This window comes from Schistocerca piceifrons, chromosome 3 (genome assembly GCF_021461385.2).
Source record: "Schistocerca piceifrons isolate TAMUIC-IGC-003096 chromosome 3, iqSchPice1.1, whole genome shotgun sequence".
In the NCBI taxonomy this organism is placed as follows: Eukaryota; Metazoa; Arthropoda; class Insecta; order Orthoptera; family Acrididae; genus Schistocerca; species Schistocerca piceifrons.
Window position 1 is genome coordinate 934,557,691 of NC_060140.1, and position 24,393 is coordinate 934,582,083.

At 47.2% G+C, this 24,393-nt stretch overlaps 1 protein-coding gene and 1 pseudogene across 1 annotated transcript in view; one reads left to right on the plus strand and one right to left on the minus strand.

Moving 5' to 3' along the window:
- Window positions 1-24,393, plus strand: part of LOC124789236 (sterile alpha motif domain-containing protein 1) — a 426,634-nt gene that overhangs the window by 170,212 nt on the left and 232,029 nt on the right. The gene's annotated exons all lie outside the window — the stretch shown is intronic.
- LOC124790713 lies at window positions 6,153-6,270 on the minus strand (annotated as a pseudogene).

The window sequence follows — 24,393 nt, forward strand, 5'->3', positions numbered from 1 at the left end:
GTTGGCACAGTGGATAGGCCTTGAAAAACTGAACACAGATCAATCGAGAAAACAGGAAGAAGTTATGTGGAAGTATGAAAAAATAAGCAAAATATACAAACTGAGTAGTCCATGCGCAAGATAGGCAACATCAAGGATAATCTGAGCTCAGGAGCGCTGTGGTCCCGTGGTTTGTGTGAGCAGCTGTAAAACGAGAGGTCATTGGTTCAAGTCTTTCCTCAGGTGAAAAATTTACTTTCTTTATTTTCACAAAGTTATGATCTGTCCGTTCGTTCATTGACGTCTCTGTTCGCTGTAATAAGTTTAGTGTCTGTGTTTTGCGACCGCACCGCAAAACCGTGCGAGCTATATTTGCTGGATTCATATTGCCCACGGAATTCATCTCACTTATTTAATGCACTCTCGTACAAAGTAGCGAACAGTCAACTGCCAGCCAGGGAGCCTCGTTAGGAGAAATACTCTCTCTTCCGTGCGCTGTAGTCGACTGACGTCGTGTGTTTCGATGTTTGTTTAGGTGTAGCGTCCCCATACTACGGCGCAGTTACGTCGCATCGGACGGACGGACAGCTAATAATTGTCTGCAAAAAAAAAAAAATTAAACTTTTCACTCGAGGGAAGACTTGAACCAAAGACCTCTCGTTCCGCAGCTCCTCACGCTACCCACGGAACCACGGCGCTTCTAAACTCACACTCTCCTTGGTGTTGCCTATCTTGCGCATCGCCTACTCAGTTAGTATATTTTGCTTATTTTTTCACAGTTCCACACAACTTCTTCCTGTTTTCTCGATTGAGCTGTGTTCAGTTTTTCAAGGCCTATCCACTGTGCCAACTTATAACTAAATCTGAGGGGGGTGCGATGGGGAGGTTCCCTTGTCAGAAGGAGGGAGAGAGACGGTCGTCTCACTCCGTCAAGACTGATGTCTGGACTTTTTTGGAGTCACTTCGTGGTGCTTGCGTGACGTGGTAAGCGAACGCGGAATCCCAGGCGGATGCAAGTGGCAAGACTTCAAATGGCAAGGAGTGAACTAAGTGTGGTCGTGGAAATCGATCAACACTGGAGAAGCACCTGCAACGGACGAGATGTCTGTTAGAGCCCACAGAGATTATAAGAAATAAGTTGTTCCCCATCAAGAAACAGTTTACCACAGGTGATTGGAGCAACGCCAGCGATTGGTAACAAAAAGCCCGTGTGATTTCCGTTTTCACGAAATATCGTGGAGCAGATGGACGTAATTACATTGACGGAAAAATAAACGCCGCACCAAGAAGGGATTGTGCGAAATAAAGTTGGTAGGCGTGCTTCTACATACGAAAAACTGTGTCTATTCAGATTTCATACCAGTCGCATAACAATGGCGCTATAACACTACTATCATGAAGCAAATCAGGTTTGCTTCATACACACGCTATAATGGTCGTGAGGGTTTTAGTTTGAGATTGGACGTGATTTCACATTAGTTAAAAAATGGTTCAAATGGCTCTAAGCACTATGGTACTTAACATCTGAAGTCATCAGTCCCCTAGCCTTAGAACTACTTAAACCTACCTAAGGACATCACACACATCCAAGCCCGAGGCAGGAATCGAACCTGCGACCGTAGCAGTCGCGCGGTTCCGGGCTGAAGCGCCTAGAACCGCTCGGGCACAGCGGCCGGCCTACCAGAAGGGTGTCTGCGTCTAAGTTACCCATCTTGGCAGTTATTCTTGATTCGAATTCTGGAGTACTTACTTAGTCTTCCACAACATCACCGTTGTTATGAGAAACTGCCTCAGGAAGACAATACTGTCTTTAGCGCTATAAAATGGCGCGGCTTAATACCTGAAAGGGTGTTTTTTTTTTTAATCTCATGGGACATAACTGCTAAGGTCATCAGTCCCTAAGCTTACACACTACTTAACCTAAAGCATCCTAAGGACAAACACACACACCCATCCCCGAGGGAGGACTCGAACCTCCGCTGGGACCAGCCGCACAGCCGGCCGAAGTGGCCGAGCGGTTAAAGGCGCTACAGTCTGGATCCGCACGACCGCTACGGTCGCAGGTTCGAATCCTGCCTCGGGCATGGAAGTGTGTGATGTCCTTAGGTTAGTTAGGCTTAAGTAGTTCTAAGGTCTAGGGGACTTATGACCACAGCAGTTGAGTCCCATAGTGCTCAGAGCCATTTGAACCATTTGAACCAGCCGCACAGTCCATGGCAAGAGTCCCCAAGACCGCTCGGCTAACCCCGCGCGGCGGTGTTATTCAAATTGTGATATAGGTACAGTGTGGGGCAAATAAAAGTCGCTCGGACGAGTGGATACGATTGGACTTGAATGTGTGCCTGTAAACACACCCCGACAGGATGGAGCAACTAGCCACACCGCCGCCCGAACCTTGGAGCACGTTTGCACCATCTTCATGCCTGACTGAGTTGTTGACAGAGGCCAGCTTCGTCGCGGCCCTAGCTGGCCACCCAGGTTTCGTGATCTGTCATTGTGCGATTACTTTGTGGGGAGCCCTCAAGACTTACGTGTATCGCAACAACCCTCGTAGTCTTCAAGGACTGCGGCAGAACATTTCGGCCATGTTGGTATCTGTGGAAATGAGGCGGCCGATATAGCGGCCAAGGCTGCAGTCATTCTTCTTCGGCCAGCTATTCGCACGATTCCCTTCGCCGATCGACGGAGTGGTTTATGTCGTCGTGTTGCTCTTTTATGGCACGCACATTGGTCGACACTTCCCAATAATAAATTGCGGGACGTGAAAGCTCTTCCCTGTGCTTGGACCTCTTCCTCCCGAACGCGTCGTCGGGATGAGGTAATTTTAACTAGACTCCGGATAGGGCACTGTCTTTTTAGCCATCGACATCTTTTAAGTGGCGATCCTCCCCCACTCTGTCCCCACTGCTCTCAGCTGTGAACGGTAAGACACCTTTTACTTGAGTGCCCCTATTTTACTCCGTTACGCGCCCGTCTACAGCTGTCGCCCGATATATCTTCCATTTTAGTAGATGATACGCGATCAGCCGATTGCGTTCTCGAGTTCATTAGTGCCAGTGAGATGATGTCAGTCATTTGAAGCTCTTTTTGGGGACAAACAACCCCCCTTCTATAGTTTTTTAAGCTTTCCTTCTGTTTTTGGTTTCCCCACTTTTTTGAGTTCTGCTTCCATTGCTGCTGGTTGCCAGTTTTTAGTTTTTCCTAAGTCACAGACCGGGTGCTAATGACCGTAGCAGTTTTATGCCCTAAAACCATAACAACAACAAAGAAACAATTCGGATAAGACTGTAGCAGTTCCAGCAGTCCAGCTTTGATCCGCCCTCAGCAACTTGCTGACCAGGGGCCCAAAAGTGCCAAGAGGTTAATGGTGGTCACTTTCAACATCTGCTGTAGTCAGTTTAGTACTGTAGTCGTATTTCCTTTCAACTTCTATGTTTCTTTGTATCTTGGAACTCTGTTCTGAGGGCCACTCTTATTTGGTCCACCCTGACTTGGGGAACGTCGCAAGCTACCATCGTCGGTTTGCGGCCGCTCTCGTGTTTACGTTCGGGGTACAGTGAGCTGGGTAGCAGTAGAGAGGCGGCGGTAGGTGTGACGGGAAACTATCCAAGGAGTTCCACCCAGTAATATGCAAACAGCAGACTCTGTACACAGTTTATTAAATTGCCAATCCTAAAGTCTTTTAAATAACAACAGATTCATATAACTTACAAAACTTAACAAATGGCTAAAGAGTGAGCTTTAAAAACAATAACGGCGGCTTGCCACCATAAGATCAAGAACCTTTTACAATAGTGCTTTTAGAGTTTATCCAAAAAACAAAATCCAATAATAAGTTAACTTGGCATTACAATTTAAAATGATCTATATGAAAAAACCTTGAGAAAGATAAAGGCGCTTGATACCATAAAATGAAAGAAGCCCAACATACAACCAATAAATATAAAACAAAACAATAATTTGATACAATCCAAGGGCGAGGGCAACTCCCAACGCAATCACAGACGAGCGAGCTCTCAACACTTCGGAGCCTTCCCACTACAAACGGTCTCCGAAATAAACCGCTGAGAGCTCCCCGACATGCCTCCCACAACTGCCCATCACTTACGCACTCGGTTATGTTGTGTAACACACGACAGATAATATCAACACAAGATAAAACTCAAAAATACAGTATAACATCCCGACGGCACATGGTAACCACAACGCCTTTAACTCGTGCGCTCTTAATAAGTGCCGGAAGCCAACACACACAAATCTCAAACAATTCTCGCTTCCTAAAACGAAACAATAAAAGCCAAGCGCACATGAATAGTCAAACCACAGTCCTAGAAGTGGCTTAACGACAGCAAACGCGACTATTCCAGCAAGGTAATAATAACACAGTAAAAAAAATGCAGAACATTCCACTAAATGCTGTTACACAACCAAATTGACTAGATCGTGTTGTTCAGGCCCCAGAAGACCAGATATACCAAGCAGCAGTAATTCACTATGTATATAGTGTACAAAACCGCCCTTCTTAGGCAGAGTTTACCTAACACATCGACTGCCAAATGTACCTTACATGAACGCAACTCCGGGCAGGACTCCAGTTGAGCAAATAAATTAGTACCAACAAAGTAACGAGCGACACACACAGCAAAAACTTCCAACAACACCGTCCCACATCAGAAAAGTTCAGAAACCGCTGCTGAGGCTTCAGGGGAAAATCTGAAGAGCCAACCTGGGAGACGACTCCAAAATTCAGCAACTAGTTGTCTCCGGGCCAGAGTATCACAGGACCCCACCGTACCTGCACATCAGACAGGCAGGAAGAACAAGTAGTCCGCCTCCAATTAATGACCGCCGCACGGCCAGCACAGCGGCGAGTCACCTCAGCCCCAGACCACTCGGCTCATATTGCGAGGCACAACCACCTTAGAGCTAGTCACCAGCCGGCGAGGCAGAGCGAACTTCACGTTCCGTGCACAACCCGGAAAGCCAACTACCCTCTAGCTTTCCGCCGGCCACCGCAAACACGCGCCAGCGACGTCGTAGCAAATCGCCGCCGGAGCGCCACCCGCACCAGGACAGCGAACTATAATCGATTGCAGTGCGCCGCAGGTTAGCGGCGCGCGCCATATCAGGGAGTACGGAAGCTGCGGACGGAAGGGCAGGCTGCGCGGCGTGGGCGTCGCTGGGAAAAGGGAGAAGGCGGCGGCGGCGGCGGCGGCCTTGGAGGCGGCGGCGGTTGGCCAACGCGCGGCTACCGCGATACCCGCCTCGCCGTGACCCGGCAGAGCGCGCCATCCAGGTCGGTCGCAGGCGGCGGCTGCCGCCGCTGCTCCCGTAGCGCCGCGCGCTCAGGGCCGGCCAGACCTGCCCGGCGATGCCGCGGCCTTCGCCAAAGTGTCGTCGCAAGGAAATCCACAACGGCTTAATTAACATCGCCTGCCCGCGCACTTTCGTAGCAGCTCGCCTTACATATCGATAAGTATAGCACGAAGGGCGCCGGAATACGTAACGGGTGATCGTGTGGAAAACACGGTACTCTGCAGAAATTAAGTTGCACATGAGCCGTAGTGTATTTCTGGAACGACATCAGCTCGACTGTCGGTTTGAAAAAGAAAGGAACAACAGAGTTTAGCGTCCCGTCGACAGCGTGGTCATTAGAGACTATTTCGGGCTTAGCACATCGTATTGGAAAAAAGACATTTTAACCACCCACCATTAAATTTCGCTACAAGTATTCGGTACGACTCTACACGCCATGAAATTGTGAAAAAGCACTCCGTCTTCAGGCCACAAGTGGCCCATCGGGATCATCCGACCACCGTGTCATACTCAGGTGAGGATGCAGAGCCGGCCGGGGTGGCCGTGCGGTTCTAGCCGCTACAATCTCGATCCGAGCGACCGCTACGGTCGCAGGTTCGAATCCTGCCTTGGGAATGGATGTGTGTGATATCGTTAGGTTAGTTAGGTTTGATTAGTTCTATGTTCTAGGGGACTGATGACCTCAGAAGTTGAGTCGCATAGTGCTCAGAGCCATTTGAACCATTTGAGGATGCGGATAGGAGGGGCGTGTGGTCAGCACACCCCTCTCCCGGTCGTTGCGATGGTTTTCTTTGACCGCAGCCGCTACTATTCGGTCGAGTAGCTCGTCATCACGAGGCTGAGTGCACGCCGAAAAATGGCAACAGCGCGTGGCGACCCGGATGGTCACCAATCCAAGTGCCGGCCACGCCCGGCAGCGCTTAACTTCGGTGATCTGACGGGAACCGGTGTATCCACTGCGGAAAGGCCGTTGCCATGAAATCGTGAACCATGCATGTTATTAACATTTGAGGCTTGTGTGAATTCCCCTGGATTTTCGCTCGATTATTTTAATTTGTCTGTATTAAACTCCTTGATGTTGCAACTGAAAGCGTTCTTGCCGACTTGCGTTTAGATGACTTTTTACCTACAAAGCAAAGATGGGCCTTTCACATTTCTATTATTCACGATTTGGTCACTGCATTGCATTCCTATCGGCTTTTTTTTGTGTGCGTTTTTGGCTATAATTCAATGCATTGTATCGAGGACATCACATGCTTTATACCCTGGACAACGAGATATAAGAGCCATGCAACGAACTTGTGAGGTAGGGCTGTTGATAAAATATCGATAGATCGTTATTTTTTCCAAAAGATATCAGTGTGTATCGGCAATATAATTCCACAGATACATCGATATCGAAATGTCAGCATCGAGTGCCGATATTTTCATTTCTTAATTACAATTTTTTCGCGATTTTCAGTAAATATTTGAATTTGTATTACAACACAATTTTACTTTCACTCTCTGGAGGAATCTTACTACTTCTTGAGCTTTCCTCACGTCCAGTCTTTCTCGATCACTGTGTGAAGCAAGTATAGGTGGCACAAAGTAGAAGTCCGATTACAGTGGGGGCTGTTGGCGTGAATAGAATAACAAAATTTCCAATGTAAAGAAATAGGACACCAGCTACGTTAAAAAATTTTTTAACACAACTAGTGTGCAATTTCGTCATATCGATATTCTTAAAAAAACATTGCCGAAAACAATGAACAAAAATGTAAATGACAAGATTGCTCTTTACGGTGGGCAGGGGCGTGTGAGGAGAAATGCTGACGTAATTCGCGCTCGGCGCTACCAACAGAATCTGCAACGTTTAGCTTCATCACCCAATTTTGCATTACAACTCATAGGTCGCTGACGTTTGCATAAATGATAAAACAGAAAAGTCGACATGAAGCGTTGTGAACGAATCTGAACGACACACCCATCGGACACCTTTCGTTGTCCCACTTACATGCAGTTACCATTGTTAGCAGAGTGTTTATGGCCAAACACGAACATGCGTCGTTTCCCTTTCAATTCTTGCTCTAAGGGGAATAAGTAGGCTGCGAGCTTGTTTCTGTACAGAATTTCTAAAAATAGATCAATACTTAAATATACAGCTCTTGAACCGGCAATATACACTATGTGATCAAAAGTATCCGGACACCTGGAAGAAAATGACTTGGCGCCCTCCATCGGTAATGCTGGAATTCAATATGGTGTGGGCCCATCCCTAGCCTTGATGACAGTTTCCACTCTCTCAGGCATACGTTCAACCAGGTGCTGGAAGGTTTCTTGGGGAATGGCAGCCCATTCTTCACGGAGTGCTGCGCTGAGGAGAGGTATCTATCTCGGTCAGTGAGGCCTGGCACGAAGACGGCGTTCCAAAACATCCCAAACGTGTTCTATAGGATCCAGGTCAGGACTCTGTACAGGCCAGTCCATTACAGGGATGTTATTGTCCCGTAACCACTCCCCCACAGGCAGTGCATTATGAACAGGTGCTCGATCGTCCTGTAAGATGCAGTCGCCATCCACGAATTTCTCTTCAACAGTGGGAAGCAAGAAGGTGCTTATAACATCAATGTAGGCCTGTACTGTAATAGCAAGCCCCCTCCATGAAAAACACAACCACACCGTAACGCCATCGCCTCCGGATTTTACTATTGGCACTACACACGCTGGCAGATGACGTTCACCGGGCATTCGCCGTACCCACACCCTGCCATCGGATCGCCGCATTGTCTACCGTGATTCGTCACTCCACACAACGTTTCTTCACTGATAAGTCGTCCAATGTTTACTCTCCTTACACCAAGCGAGGCGTCTTTCCGCATTTATCGGCGTGATGTGTGGCTTACGAGCAGCCGCTCAACCATGAAATCCAAGATTCTCACCTCGCGCCTAACTGTCATAGTACATACAGCGGATCCTGATGCAGTTTGGAATTCCAGTGTGATGGCCTGGACAGATATCTGCGTATTATACATTACAACCCTCTTCAAGCGTCGGCGGCCTCTGTCAGTCAACAGACGAGGTCGGCCTGTACATTTTTGTGCTGTAAGTGTCCCTTCACGTTTCCACTTCACTATCACACCGGAAATAGCAGACCTAGGGATGATAGGAATGTGGAAATATCACGTACAGACGTATGACACAAGTGACACCCAATCACCTGACCACGTTCGAAGCCCGTGAGTTCCGCGGAGCGCCCCATTCTGCTCTCTCACGATGTCTAATGACTACTGAAGTAGCTGATACAGTGTACCTGGTTGTAGGTGGCAGCACAATGCACCTAATATGAAAAATGGATGTTTTTGGGGGTGTCCGGATACTTTTGATCGCATAGTGTATTTAAGAACTGCAGCCGATATTTTTATAGGCCGGTACGTCGTTATTTTTTCCGTCGATATATCGATACCTTCTTCCGAATATCGAGGGCCGATAAGGATAGTTTTTTTTTAATATTAGAATATCGGATTCCCGATATGCATATCAACAGTCCTTCTGTGACGTCACACTACTCGGCTTGTCCCACACACTTCGCTAACGCCCGGCACCGTACAGGATCCACGCGAAATCAATATTTAACTGAAAAGGCTCCCGCTAGCGGTCTCAATTTTGTTGTGTTACGTCGAGAACTTGCATGCAATGAAACATGCATTCGAGAATTATTAAACTCCTCTGAAACAGTTACTGGCTCCCCGTCAGAGACGGCTGCTGGCACTCACTCGTAAGACTCGCGTCACGCGCTGCGACGTACGAGCCACGTCCAGTCTTCCTTGTGGGGCCCCGTGCAAACTGCATATACATTCGTGACGTCAGCTTCACGTTTCCTGGAGTTGTTTTCTGCGACTAAGATGGATGGCGATATAGAGGAAAATCATGTTTGCTTTGGACAACGCAGCGGTAGGTAAATGAATAAAAGCAACATGCCTAGCAGTTGCGGATATAACGACTGTAAATGCCGTTACACGTGCTGACATGCAATTCATAAATAATACTCATAAACAGAAAATAAACAAATGAGAAGAAAAGGCACTTAAAAGCTCGTACAGCTGTGTAGCGTATTACTACGGATTAAGCTACGGAGGTACAGTGTGTTCGCTAATTGGTGTCCGCTCGTAGTCCTAGAGATTAATTCGGTCAAGGCACATTAACTGATTTCACCATATCTATCAGGTTCTGTGGCCCCGTCAGCAGAAATTCAGACCCACTGATTTACCACAACTTCTCCGTATCGCATGATTTCGTTGCGAAAAAGCGCGCGTGTATATATGGCCGCAAGGAAACACCCTCGTGTCCACACAGGCTGCTTGTGAACAGGAACCGAGAAATATACAGGAGGGGTCTTCTGATATCGGAAACGGCCGAAACGATTTCAGAATACCGTTATTTGCATCTACGCTAGAGGCACTCTCCTTCCAACTGGTTCTTACTGGTTTACATAAAACTTTAAAGAACGCGTTCACTTTTTAGAACATAAACTACTGACGTTTTTCGTTGTTTGCTGAGAATTTATTCATGCATCTGTTTTCTTTCACCGTACACGCATTTCGGGTTAGCATTTATTGTGTCGTTCCTAGGTGAGGCAAATGAAATGTATTCGCAGTACAGACTTTTCCATCACGATAAATGCACCGTCGGAGGATCCAAGCCCGCATCTCGTGGTCGTGCGGTAACGTTCTCGCTTCCCACGCCCGGGTTCCCGGGTTCGATTCCCGGCGGGGTCAGGGATTTTCTCTACCTCGTGATGGCTGGGTGTTGTGTGCTGTCCTTAGGTTAGTTAGGTTTAAGTAGTTCTAAGTTCTAGGGGACTGATGACTATAGCTGTTAAGTCCCATAGTGCTCAGAGCCATTTTTTTTTGGGAGGATCCAAATTTCGGTACGGAGGGTATTTGTATCTCCTTTAATTGCAGACGGCCGTAGTCGTTGAGACGGGTTAGCACATCGGCTGGCTTTTTCGGAAGACGTCTGAAATTTTTATTTATTTATTGCCAAATTATAGATATGTTATCTGATGTTTAAAACAGGTCGTACATACTACAATTTTCGTTCTTTATCTTCTTACAGTTTTCTTTTCTTTTGTTTTATCTACAACATTTACAAAGAATGATACTTTCCAAAATAACAATAATTTAAGGTTGAAAAATAAATAAAATTTTGTTGTTTTTTAAGAAGAATATAAAAAGATGATAAGTTAGAGGAGAGATTTGTTAGTACCATCACCGAATGTGGCTGACGGTGAATACCTCGGAATGGTTTCTTCCAGCCGTTGACCGCCAGTCGCGCACGCGCACACACACACACACACACACACACACACACACACACACACACACACACATATACAAAAATGGTTATTAGTACAGAAATAATATTGCTTACCCTATTTATTACTAATCCTCTGTTTTAACTTCAGGTGCCCGTCCATGTACAGCATTTGGTGATTTCTTGGCTAGATCGCCAGCACCTTACGCTTATTTACTGTCACATCTCAGCTTCCTCCTCCTGTTCCTCCTCATTGTCACTATTTTCGCTGTCACTGTGGGTATCGCTGTCCTCCATCTGGAGGTTGTTGTTACGTTGCACAGAGGTCATGTCTGTTATGTCTTGTCCGCATGTACTCCTCATGTGTTGTTTGTGAAATACTGTTTGTCAGTGCGTTTAATTGCGCCCATTGTTCTTCGTCTCTTATTGCTGTATATATATGTTTGTATCTGTGTAGTCTATGTGTATTGTTCGCGTATTTCCCGCAGAAAAAGACAGTGTGTTCTGGGGAACCCTCTTCCCCGCATGTGTATGCAGGTGTCTGCCTCAGACTCACGCGGTTTAAATGCGTGGAATAAGGTCCGTGTCCGGTTAAGAAACGTACCATACCGCGGCTGGGATCGATATGTCTCATTCTCAACCACTCCCTTATATGTCAGGGAGGAAGTCGTGCAGTCTACGTCTCTTATCATTTACATCCCACTCAACTTGCCATGTATCCAAACGCAACTTTCAAGGTGACGTATCGTCTCTATCGGCACACAAGTTATTGTGTGTACCTTATCTAGTCTCCCCACCTTTAACCAGTACCTTGCAACTCTGTATTTGATCGTGATATCTATGGGGCATATTCCGAGCACCACACGCAGTGCATCCGCTGAGGTGGTACCGAAGGCTCATGAACCACATCTTGTCGAAATCAGGGTCACTTTGGATAGTGGGAACGAAATCGTCTTCCAAAACCTACCGAAGGCTCATGAAGCACATCTTGTCGAAATCATTGTCACTTTGGATAATGGGAAGGAAATCGTCTTCAAAAACCTACACGTACCGTTCAATAGTCACCGTGCCATCAAGGAATATCGCACCGATTATTCCGTGACTGCACGTTGCACACCATACATACAGTCATCCGCTGAGGGAGAAGAGAGTTCTCGATGGCGAAATGCGGATTCTCAGTCCCGCTAATGCGCCAATTTTGCTCAGTGACGAAAGCATCCAAATGAGGGCTTCGTTGCTAAAGCGAACCATACAGCGCATTCTAATTCGCGTCACGCCCCAAGGCCGATCGTGCAGTTTGAACGTCCTAACGCAGACCGTTCAGAAGTTATGACGAGTGTATGTCACATAATTCAATAACTATCACCCTGAACGTGCAAGGCTATGCTCTACCCGCTTGTTAGGTTCGACGAGGGTGTAAGCAAGGTTGGAACGTCAGCCGTTGTGACCGAGCGGTTCTAGGCGCTTCAGTCTGGAACCGCGCTGCCGCTACGGTGCCAGGTTCGAATCCTGCCTCGGGCATGGATGTGTGTGCTGTCCTTAGGTTAGTTAGGTCTAACAAGGAGACGGCACGAGCGTGGGGTCGGGGATTTGTCTGAAATTTTGTGTGGTGAAAGAGGACTCCTAATAGTTAAAATATTAGGACGCACTACCCGGAAAATCCCGGGAAAAATCGATCCAAAGTTTCTTAGGTGCCTTATGAGTATAAAATGTTAGTCCATTGCGGAGCCGCCGTCTGGCCTAGAAGTTTAGGGCTCGGACTCTTACGCCAGAGGTCTCGCGTTCTATTCCTCGTCTGGCACTTTTTTTTCTTCTATTTCATTTTCTTTTGTTATTACACCAATTATTCAGAAAGTTTCCCAAACATACATTATCTTTAAGAAATTAGCTACATTATTGAGTAAAAATTATTTTCTTTTTGTCCAACAACACAATTCATGGTGGTGGGTTTTCCATTTTTCATTCTAATGTATATGAGGAGAAACGTTGCCTTTTCAATCAGAATAACAAAGTCGATTGGGGGACATTCAATTTTTGTACATCTAATAATTATAAACAAGAACTGCAGTGGTAATTATCGTAAAAACAGACAAAGCAATAATTTTTGCGACATATTGCGCAACATATAAAAGCCGATTTTTTACAATCACAGGGAGTTTGCAATAAATCTGTACAAAAATATGCCCCATTAACATTTACGAAAATGTTTCTAGTTTCTGATAATTTTGAGGCAAACCAGGAATATTGAATCATGTCTCGGAATATTGGTGACGATAGCTGATGGTGAATTATAGAATGAATTTTTATACAATCTACCCGGGAATTAATTTCACGATTCTTCCCTAACAATACGCTGCAATCTTGCAAGCACCAGAAGAAGAAAAAAAATGCCGGAGGAGGAATCGAACCCGAAACCTCTGGCGTAAGAGTCCGAGCCCTGAACATCAAGGCCAGACTGCGGCTCGGCAGTTGACTAACATTTTATTCTCGTAAGGGACCTAAGAAACTTTGAATCGATTTTTCTCGGGGTTTTCCGAGTAGTGCGTGCTAATATTTTAACCACTTGAGGTGTTAGGCGTCATCTTTCACCACACAAAATTTCGGACAAATCCCGGACCCCACGGTCGTGCCGTCTCCTTGTAAGTCTAGCGGACTGATGACCTGAGACGTTAAGTCCCATAGTGCTCAGAGCCATTTGGACCTTCTTGAGGTGGGAACGAGCGTGGCGAGATCGCAGAGCCTCCTAAACTGCCTTTTGCGGTTCCCGACCTGACCCCAGTCTCCACCTTCGCTCGTCAGAGTGTGACTTCCCGGCGAATGCAGGGAAGAGCTTGCGAAGTGACGGGAGCAGCGGAGCGGACCGCCGGCTGCGCCGCCGCCCACCTGCTGCAGAGGTGGCGGCGGCGGCAGCGGGAGCAGGCGGCGCAGGGCGGAGAGAAGGTGCAACGCCGCTGATGACTGTGAGGTAGCGGCGCGGCGAGCGGACGCCGGCCGGCCCGGCGGTCAAGGCCGCGCGCAGCCGCGCCGACCTCAGCTCGTCACCACACTCTCCGACACTCCACCGCTGTGCCTGCCGGCGCCAGCAACAGGCGACGCCCAGCCGTAGCCACTGTCCACCTCTAAAGTCCCCTTCCGTCGTTTCCTGGACCTTACTTCTGCAGCATCGAGACACACTGGAGGCCGTGGCCAGAAACCATGCACTCTTAAAGACAGTCCTCACACCGGGAGTGATTCTCGCCTCGAGGCACGCCAGATGCAGTTCCCATTGTAGACGACGCTTAAGCCATTGGCAGACCACCTGGATACAGAATGTGTTTCCCTGGCTAACACATTTTTCCATACCTCGCACCCACTGAAAGCGTATGGTCGTGGGTTGCCGAGAAACTTCCACGCCCCCACTACGATTGATGATTTCTGGCATATAGTTGAGGCAGCATAGAATGACGTGTCCGTGTCTGTTATGCAGCTCAGTTCGATTCGGTGTACAGCCGGTTCAGAGCCTGTCTTACTGGCACAGGTGGTAGTTCCACTATATTTCGTACTTTTCAAACCTCCCAAATCATGTACGGACGTAATCATGTATTGTTATTACTATATTGTACACGTACAGTAAGTAAAATTTCACTTGCTATCCCTCCCGGTGTTGCAATTTCAATGATTAGCAGTGTGTATTGCTCATATTTGACTTAAAATTTGCTAAGGTGCTATAGAAAAATTAAACTGATAGATTCATATATAACATCTTTTTGTTGCGACCCCATCAAATCCGAGCTAAAACTCAAGTTATTGAAGATGACCGCCGCTTTATTCGTCAGAAGACTACTCTCTGGCATGAACAAAGTGTGCCTCCTTTATAACGGCGTTTTATCTTGTCATCGGCCGTGTGACTTCACTTGGTATTATGATGTGGTGAATATCTCCGGAAGCTCGAGTACTAACTCGGATCTGAAGCTGTCCCAACACCAATAAGATGTTGTACAGGGATGGCGGTCTCGAAAAACTTCGATATGTGATCGATTCATACTCATTCTACCAAGTTGTTTCCAGCAACAGGCAGTCAACTTTCGATTCGATTGTCGAATCTTCTCGACTTCTTTCAACACTCACCGTCGAGTGCAAACATCGTTAGAGTTTGAAGGGTCATCATTACACGGTGTTGTTTTCCGTTATGTGGAGAGTGAGGGAGAAATGCTCACGAAGAGAAGGGAGCTCGAGGAGCAGATGGACCGGTGCGCAAGCGCACGAACACCCGTGCAAACAGAGCGTTCCGGCCGAGCAAACACTGCTCCGCGGACGGACATCTGTCGCCTCGATCTGCCCCCCCAGCTCCGCAGCGACCACTTGTTTGCGTCTCGCGCCTGTGTGCTAGGCAACCTGCGAAGCGCACGCCGCTGGGGTCCCAACCTCTCAGCCGCCGTCCAGTATGACGTCGCGTGTATTACGTCGAAGTAGCTTCGAGTTTGAGGCAACATTAATGGGGAGAGGGAGGGGGGGGACGGGGCGATTGCGGGGCGGCTGCTGTGAAACGACTGGCTTAGTCGGGCACAGGAAATGTATTGATAAAGGCTGCCTTGCAGAGAAGTCAATAAATAAAATGATTTATTTTATTTTCTTCACGCGAGCGGTTGAGTCTCCGACGAAAATGATTGATACTCGTAAAATATAAGGGAAAGAACTCCACTCTTCAGTCACAAACGTACTTATTATTTAAATAAATGATCAAAACGACTTGCACAATGATTTAGATAAGATATCTGTATGGTGCGAAAAGTGGCAATTGACCCTGAATAAAGAAAAGTGTGAAGTTATTCACAGGAGTAGTAAAAGAAATCAGCTATATTTTGATTATGCGATAAGTCTGACATCTGAAGGCTGTAAATTCAGCTAAATACTTAGGGATTACAATTACAAATAACCTAAGCTGGAACGATCACATAGATAATATTGTGGGTAGAGCAAACCAAAGACTGCGATTCATTGGCAGAACACTTAGGTGCAACAGGTCTACTAAGCCGGCCGAGGTGGCCGTGCGGTTAAAGGCGCTGCAGTCTGGAACCGCAAGACCGCTACGGCCGCAGGTTCGAATCCTGCCTCGGGCATGGATGTTTGTGATGTCCTTAGGTTAGTTAGGTTTAAGTAGTTCTAAGTTCTAGGGGACTAATGACCTCAGCAGTTGAGTCCCATAGTGCTCAGAGCCATTTCAACCATTTTTGAGGTCTACTAAAGAGACTGCTTACACCACGCTTGTCCGCCCGTTCTGGAGTACTGCTGTGCGGTGTGGGATCCGCATCAGGTGGGACTGACTGATGACATCGAAAAAGTACAAAGAAGGGCAGCTCGTTTTGTATTATCGCGAAATAGGGGAGATAGTGTCAAAGACATGATACGTGAATTGGAGTGGCAATCATTAAAACAAAGGCGTATTTCGTTGCGACGGGATCTTCTCATGAAATTTCAATCACCAGTTTCCTCCTCCGATTGCGAAAACATTCTGTTGGCACCCACCTACATAGGGAGAAATGATCATCATGATAAAATAAGAGAAATCACCTAGATGTAGATAGCACATGAATATAGTCCCGCTGGGCTCGAAATGAACTACGCTTTACATGAAAACCACGTTCGTAGTTGAAGGTCGATGCTCATTTTTTTCTACACTGTTAACCGTTAGACTGTAACCCCAGGTATGATGGCAAATAAAAAAAATTTACTTACTCTGCGTTTACAGCGCAATAGGAAGAATACATTATCATATTTGCAGGTGATTGTACAGGGTGTGAAATTTAGTACAAACAGCTATCATCTCTGTCAGCAACAGTGGCTCTAATGCGACTGTGTATCGAATTGAACCGAACTAGGATGACAGGTACTTCTACGTCACTGAGTTCATCAGTGATAGTGGCTGGCGAATGGTGGCGTGTCACTCTGTTGGCAAGTCAAGAAGAGATGTCTCAGTGGGGGAGAGGTCTCGAGAGCGTGCTTGCCAGGGCAGGAGACGACCACCCTCTCTATCAAGGTAGCTCAGGGCAGCATAGTCAACAAGTGGTCCTGCATTATCTTGTTGAAAGATTGCATGTTATCTGTAAGGTTTTGAGGACAGAACAACTACTGTGTAAGCTGTAAATATTTTTGGTTTAATGTTGCAATCTTATCACAGAAATGCACACATTTACACAGTTTACAATGTGACAATGTTACGACAGTTGTCAACGAACGCATCTCGTCCTCAGAAAGTGAAATAATTCTAAACACAGCAGTGGTAAATTTAAACGAAGTTTCTTTACAAAATTAGTCTTATGACTACGTCATGGTGTTGGCCAGTACTACGATAAATCATCTGATTCCGGTTCAAAGTTTGGTACTATTTAGGATGACAATCAAGTCTGCAGAGGATGGTTAGTTTTGTGACAAGTTGAGCAAAAGATAAGCCAAGGTTGCTCGAGTTTACAGTCGATGAAAGCTGGTGAGCTAACAAGTTTATGCCTCTGGTCGCTGTATTTTCCTTAGATGCGATGAGCTGTCGTCTGCATGGCTGCTCTCGTCCTCTGAAACTACCTAAGCCTTTGCTGATTTTTAAAGCAGGAACTCTCGCTATGCGAGGAAACATGTACTCATCCTTAGTGCCGGCCGGGGTGGCTTAGCGGTTCTAGGCGCTACAGTCTGGAACCGCGCGACCGCTACGGTCGCAGGTTCGAATCCCGCCCCGGGCATGGATGTGTCTGATGTCCTTAGGTTAGTTGGGTTTAAGTAGTTCTAAGTTCTAGGGGACTGATGACCTCAGAAGTCCCATAGTGCTCAGAGCCATTTGAACTCATCCTTAGTCTTGGAATATGGTAATATGCACGTGCATGGCTGGGGTAGCATGCATATTAAAAATGCCCTCTCAGTCCTCACAAGGACAATTAACTAATTGGTTGGTTCGTTTCTCCACAGTTGGAGCTGAACGATGCTACATCTAATATCTAGTTGAATGTCAGCTGCAGTGTACGCAGTGTTCACACAAATTTCTCCTCTGCCTCGTACAGAGCATTATGCGCCCCATTCTGCACTTGACGCCAGTTCAGAGAAGAGTTCCTGAAAATTTCGCTCTTTTCTTTCTCGTAGCTGAACTGTTTCCCCACCTGGGTTCTACACGCACGGCTTTTTTTGACCAGTAGCAGCATTCCTCTTATTTTGTCAAAACTCTCTCTCTGCCAATCGCAAGGGCCCTACCATTAAGCTGCGTCGAAATCTCGGCGCTTTACTCCTTCCTGGTTCGTTTCCGCCTATCGGACGTTTTGTGCCCGCTCTAGCCGCCTAAAAGTCACATGTGTACCATTCGCTGTTTACATCAGGGCTTAACAACTGCCCGGTTTTGCGCGCGAGTAGTCGCGTCTGCTCAGGCACGTGCTCGCGAGCAGGTGCAAGGTCGCGGAGCAGGGAGGGAGGGGAGGGAGGGGAAATGCGCGCGCACGTTTGAATGTGATCTCGCGTTCTTAGCAGATTTAACTAGCCATCTGAATGCTTTGAACATTCCACTACAAGGTAAAGATCTGCTAATTACTCATTTCATAGATCGAATACGAGCTTTTAAAATGAAATTGACACTTTGGGTGGGTCAGCTGGAAACAGGAAACCTAGCTCATTTTCCTACATTATCATCCATGCAAGATGTTCACAAAGACTGTGAACATTATTCACATAGTTTAGTTGATCAGCGCTTTCAAGATCTGACAGCACTAGACAGTGATTTTGGTCTGTTCTCTCCATTTTCAGCGAATAATTAAGAGATTCGTCCTGAGCTGCAGCAAGAAATTATTGACCTGCAGTATGACAGAGAATACAGAGACAAATTTCAGAACAAGAAAAACATTTTGGAATTCTACAGACACTTCCCTGAGGATAGATTTCCTCGTTTGCCCAAACTGGCGGCTACAATAATATCAATGTTCTGTTCCACGCATGTTTGTGAACAACTGTCCTCTGCAATGAAATGTAACAAGACGCGCCTGAGAAACGCATTGTCTGATCGAAATTTAAACTGCACGTTGCGCCTAAAATGCACAAGAACAGTTACTCCGAACGTAGACGCAATTGTAAAGGGCAAAAAGTACAAGATAACCAAGAATCCCACACTTCAGTGACACCATTTATTGTGTAACAGTTCACAAATTAATGTGAATGTAGAGGCATACACTAAGCTAATAAAATTATGTGGCATGTGTACATTCTCCTTTATTTGTTTCATTTGTCGCAATAATAATTCGTGAGTGATATCCCTGCAGGTGGCCGCGGGCTTACATTGACTGGCGGCAGCTGTTGTGTGCCCCACTCTCAGCTCTGGTCCGGTAGTGGGAGTAGCGTGCTCGCGCTGCTCCGTGCTCGCGCCTTGCTGCTCACAGCTTGCTCCGCGAGCACGTATGTTGTGAAGCCCTGGTTTACATGATCAGCTGCATTGCTGGTTTTGCTTGTATCCACTTGGAATCCCGAAACGCAGTTTTCTAAAGGTTCTTTCTGTCCTGCTTCTGGTGGCCCGTTAGTTGCTCTCCAGTATGCGTCACCTGTCAGGTCGCCCCCTTGGTGTAACCTGTGCTTTTGCCCGCAGCTGCATCCGCACAAAACGTTTCCTCTCACTGCTTGTTTCACCTTCTGCTCATTATATAGGAGTGGTATGTTAATACTGTCGATTGAGTGTCATCCCTTTTGCATTACATACTTATAGGCAAATCTGCTCATTACCGCCGAAGTAAGTTAGGTGTCATATTCATCTTCCCGTTATGATGTGTAAAACCCTTACGTAAGGTGTGAAATTGACCTTCCTTTATTCTTCCACCTAACATATCTAATGGAAAATGGTTGGTTGGTTGGTTGGTTGGTTGGTTGGTTGGGGAAGGAGACCAGACAGCGTGGTCATCGGTCTCATCGGATTAGGGAAGGATGGGGAAGGAAGTCGGCCGTGCCCTTTCAGAGGAACCATCCCGGCATTTGCCTGGAGTGGTTTAGGGAAATCACGGAAAACCTAAATCAGGATGGCCGGACGTGGGATTGAACCGTCGTCCTCCCGAATGCGAGTCCAGTGTCTTACCACTGCGCCACCTCGCTCGGTCTTTGAAAATGGACTACGTTATTTACAAACAACGTTACAGCGATTGAGGGACTTAGAAGATGGTGCACAGGTCACTCTTAACACGTCATAAATGTAGCATCTGCTGTCTAAAGTGCCAGCTATGGGACCAGGTGCTTGGCACATATGGTGGTGGTGAATGAAATCTGGCAATGTTCGTTCTTCTCGGACTCCTGCGATTGAGCCAGACTCAGCTGCATAGCAGTTCTGAGCAGTAACGAAACCCACGTCATTTGACAGAGGTTCTTCAGATGCCACCAGAGTTGTCCAAGAAAACGTCCGTTGCTTGCATTCGTGGTAGTATCCCACATCTCCTTTGGTTTTGAACGGCCCCTAGTGCTTCTACCTGTACAGCTGATCAAAAATTGCGATCGCACTGGACTGCAGAGAGGTAAGATCACATTCAATGGGGCTGCAGCCCCGCTATGTTCGTCGAGGTGGTTTGAATTGTCCAGAAGCTGGCCGGCCGGAGTGGCCGAGCGGTTCTAGGCGCTACAGTCTGGAACTGCGCGACCACTACGGTCGCAGGTTCTAGTCCTGCCTCGAGCATGGATGTGTGTGATGTCCTTAGGTTAGTTAGATTTAAGTAGTCCTAAGTTCAAGGGGACTGATGACCTCAGAAGTTAAGTCCCATAGTACTCAGAGCCATTTGAACCCAGAAGCTGTCAACAATGCCAAACGTTGTCAAGAACGCCGTCGCCGTTTTGCTCTTCGCACTGGGAACTGCCGTTTCCGACCGCGAAACGCGTGGGAATCAACGTCCCGAGGAAGCGAGTGGTTTCACTGACGCCCTTTATACCGCCACCTGACGCCTATTGGTTTCGATTCCAAGCGCCTGTGAGTCAAATATTTTCCTCGGTCAGTCATAAGAAAACAGCGTGACTGGCCATTGCTGTCGTGAGATCGAGTACAGATGCGTCAAAAGGATTGCTGGAATGGGCAAGACAGGCTGTGACGACATTCCCATCGTGTGACATCCCCACGGATGTGTCGACACCTTGCTCTCTGAAGCCTCGTCGCAGGGTGCCACGTTTTTCACCATCACAGAGAAAGATTGTTGGTAACTTTCAGCTAAATTTTAAAGTTATGCGTTAGAATGGGAGACAATTAGGAGGTTTCGAATAAGTGGTCCTTTAATTCTGTTGCACAGTGTATATTTACTCACAAGGGGAGGCCGCCAATTGTGCAATTCAGATTCGATTCATACTGCGCATAATAAAAGCTCATGGCCAAAGGTGTAATGTGGCAAAGCACCATGATGCACTTCTCAGCCGTTGTCGAGAAAATCGACAGTTAAAAGAAACCGTTGCGGTGAAATACTCTCTACGATTAATAATTTTCTGCAGCGTCGTGGCGCAGCGGTAAGCGCTCGGGTTCGTAATTCGAAGGTCGCCGGATCGAATCTCGCGCCATGCAACCTTTTTTTTTTAGTATTTGTTTTTTGTAATTCAAATATATATATACATATATATACTATTAATGAATTGCTTATGCATGTTGGTGAAGGCGGATCGCTCTCCAATTGTACCGCCTCCATTTTTCCCTTTTTTTTTAACAGGGTGTACCAAAGCTCTCCCGTCCGCACTGATTTTCGACAATGTTATAAGTTGCGCTAGGGACCGCATCTACCTTCTTTCGAAGTTAGCACGCAACTACGCTGTTACGCGGCGGCTCGTTTCGGCCCATTCAACATCTGTCCTTCAAGTGTAACGAGCGAGTAACGGAGTTTATATTTCATACCTGCCACAGCAAACTTGTGTTCGTGGGGTCTCTATTCTAATTCGAACGTTTGACTTACGCTATACGTATACGTTTCGGAATATCGTTTCTACGTCTTCCGTTAACTATACGTGGATAACATTATGAAGATAATTAATAACATTTGTGAAATACAACTTTGTTTGCGGAAAACATAACGATGTTCGAAGTCGCCAGTTTTTCCACGACGAACGACTTTCAACAATGCATAATTGTTGCAACTGATTGCCGGGAATTATATATATGAATTACAAAAACCAAATAGTAAAAAAAGAAAAGTTGCATGGCGCGAGATTCGATCCGGCGACCTTCGAATTACGAACCCGAGCGCTTACCGCTGCGCCACGACGCTGCAGGAAATTATTAATCGTAGAGAGTATTTCACCGCAACGGTTTCTTTTAACTGTCGATTTTCTCGACAACGGCTGAGAAGTGCATCTTGGTGCTTTGCCACATTACGCCTTTGGCCATGAGCTTTTATTATGCGCAGTATGATTCGAATCTGAATTTCACAATTGGCGGCCTCCCTTTGTCAGTCACAGTGTAAAATGACGGCTCTGCAGTGGTGCGTTGATATTAAACTTCCTCGCAGACTGAAACTGGCTATCCTAACGGATACCTACTGTGCAGAAATCAGCGGTAAATAACTCCAGTGTTCATCGGACGGTGTCACTAGCAGTGAGGCGTTACGGGAGTCGCAGAAAGCGCCACGTCCTGCCGGGCGCAAGCCGCGGCGGCCGTGCTCCCGCCGGCTGCTGGTGCGTAAGCCGCGGCGCACCGCGTCGCCGTAAAGCTGCCAGTTATGGTGGCGGAGGCCGGTCTTTAACGGCGGCCCCTGCGGTCGGCTGCTCATTACGTTACCTGCTATCGGCGCGCATGCGCAGTGCGCTACGCGTGTTAGCGGAGCCTCAGAGTCCCACCGGCGGGACGGCAGGAGGGAAGACGTCGCGCTGAGGACGCTGCCGCCTCTGTCGCGACCGCCGACAGCCGGAGTCTTAGCAGGCCGGGCACGCGTGCTGCCGGGAACAGAGATCGCCCGCCTTCTAGTTGCCAGCTCACGCCGGCTGAATGCTGACGTAATCACTCATTTAAGGCCGCCGCCGTTTCTTACACCCGAGCCTTCACATGCCCAAATAGGGCAGTCCCTCCCCTTGCTTCCCCCCTCCGTGCAACACTCCCTCATCGGCTTCGTCGCTGGACCATTGGCGTTTCTACAGTTAGAATTCCAGCACGAGACGCCGTAGTCAAAGTAAGTAACAAGGCACAAATGATTACTCACCTTGCAAGATCCGCTCGCTTCAAAGCTGATACTGTTATTACTCAGCTTAGCCGCGATTCCGTAGAGGGTGGTATATGTTACGCACTGTATAACTGGTCAGCATTTCCACCCGGAATTTGCTGACCTTCCTTGATCCGCCTTGGTGGGTCGTGTCGTCGGATTTCCTCCTACCTTTGCGCGGTGCAGCTCTCGTAAATGTCGTCCCGTGCAGATTCTTCATTGGCGCATTGGATCTCTCTGTCGGTGGAAGCTAATTATCTGAAATTGCTGTCGGTCAACTTTGGGGTATCTATTTACTCGAAATTAACATTCAGAATGCCGTAATATCACTTTTATTCCTAGTAGATCAACAATGAAACACTCATGTCACAAACTACTCGTAACCGAGAGCATGGCTTGGCTACCATCGAACAAGACAGGTAGAGCTCTTAACGCCGACTGCCGACTTTGGCGCCGCAGTCCGCATCCCTTACTAGTTTCGTCACAGTTCGCGGATTTCCCATCAAGTTCGTACTTACTAAGATATGCATTTATTAATGAACGGGTGTGAATTTTAACGAGGCAAAATTACGATAAATAGCTTTAAACATCCAGAGGCTCCTCCTAGTATTCATGTTGTCATAAACGACTTTAATTATTAAATATAAATAAACAAAATCGGAGACTTTGGCGCCAAGATGGCGGTACTTCCCGTCATGTATATTTCCCAGGCTGACGCTTGATTCTACGGTCCAGCGCCGAGCCCCACCCCAATACGCGCGACGTATGGTCGCTTCGTCACCTAGCAAGCTGGCGTAGGAAATGCTCTCTGACGCATGGCCGGCTACGGACTACAGCACTCCCTACCTATCGTGAATACAGCAATGAGAGACAATAATTTATTAAAACTGTTAAAAATGTCTTCCTCACGTAAGAGGCACCTTGCAACCTCTAGGGAACATCATGCTAATACCGTGCATCTACGCCTCTAGTTTTAATAATAGCCTGAGGAAGGGAGACCACAAATTTCCTTAGGTGTACCACACTCGGGTGTAGGAAACGACGGTAGAGTCCGCAAACAGTGATTGTGTGAAACAAACAGACCGAGCGAGGTCGCGCAGTGGTTAGCACACTGGACTCGCATTCGGGAGGACGACGGTTCAGTCCCGCGTCCGGCCATTCTGATTTAGGTTTTCCGCGATTTCCCTAAATCGCTTCGGGCAAATGCCGGGACGGTCCCTTTGAAAGGACACGGTCGACTTCCTTTCCCATCCTTCCCTGATCCGATGAGGCCGATGACCTCGCAGCCTCGCCTCCTCCCCAAATCAACTCAACTGTGAAACAAAGCTGTTTCTATTCGTCCACGAGATCCAGAAGGCACTAGATGTAGGCGCCATGGTCGATGCCGCGTTCCTTGACGTCCAGAAGCATTCGATACAGTTCCGTATTGTCACCTACTGAACAAAATACGGACATGTGGAGCATCAGAGTAGCTTCATGATTGTATTGACGAGTTCCGAGCAAACTGAATGTTTGCCGTCAGGGACACGTTTCTACAACGCACAGCCTTCAGAAACCAACTCGTGCCACAGTGTTTTTCTGCGACTTTCGGCCATTCGTTGTAATATATGTATTCAAAGTCACGTGACCACTTGTTCATCTTCTAACAACAGATTCTAGACAT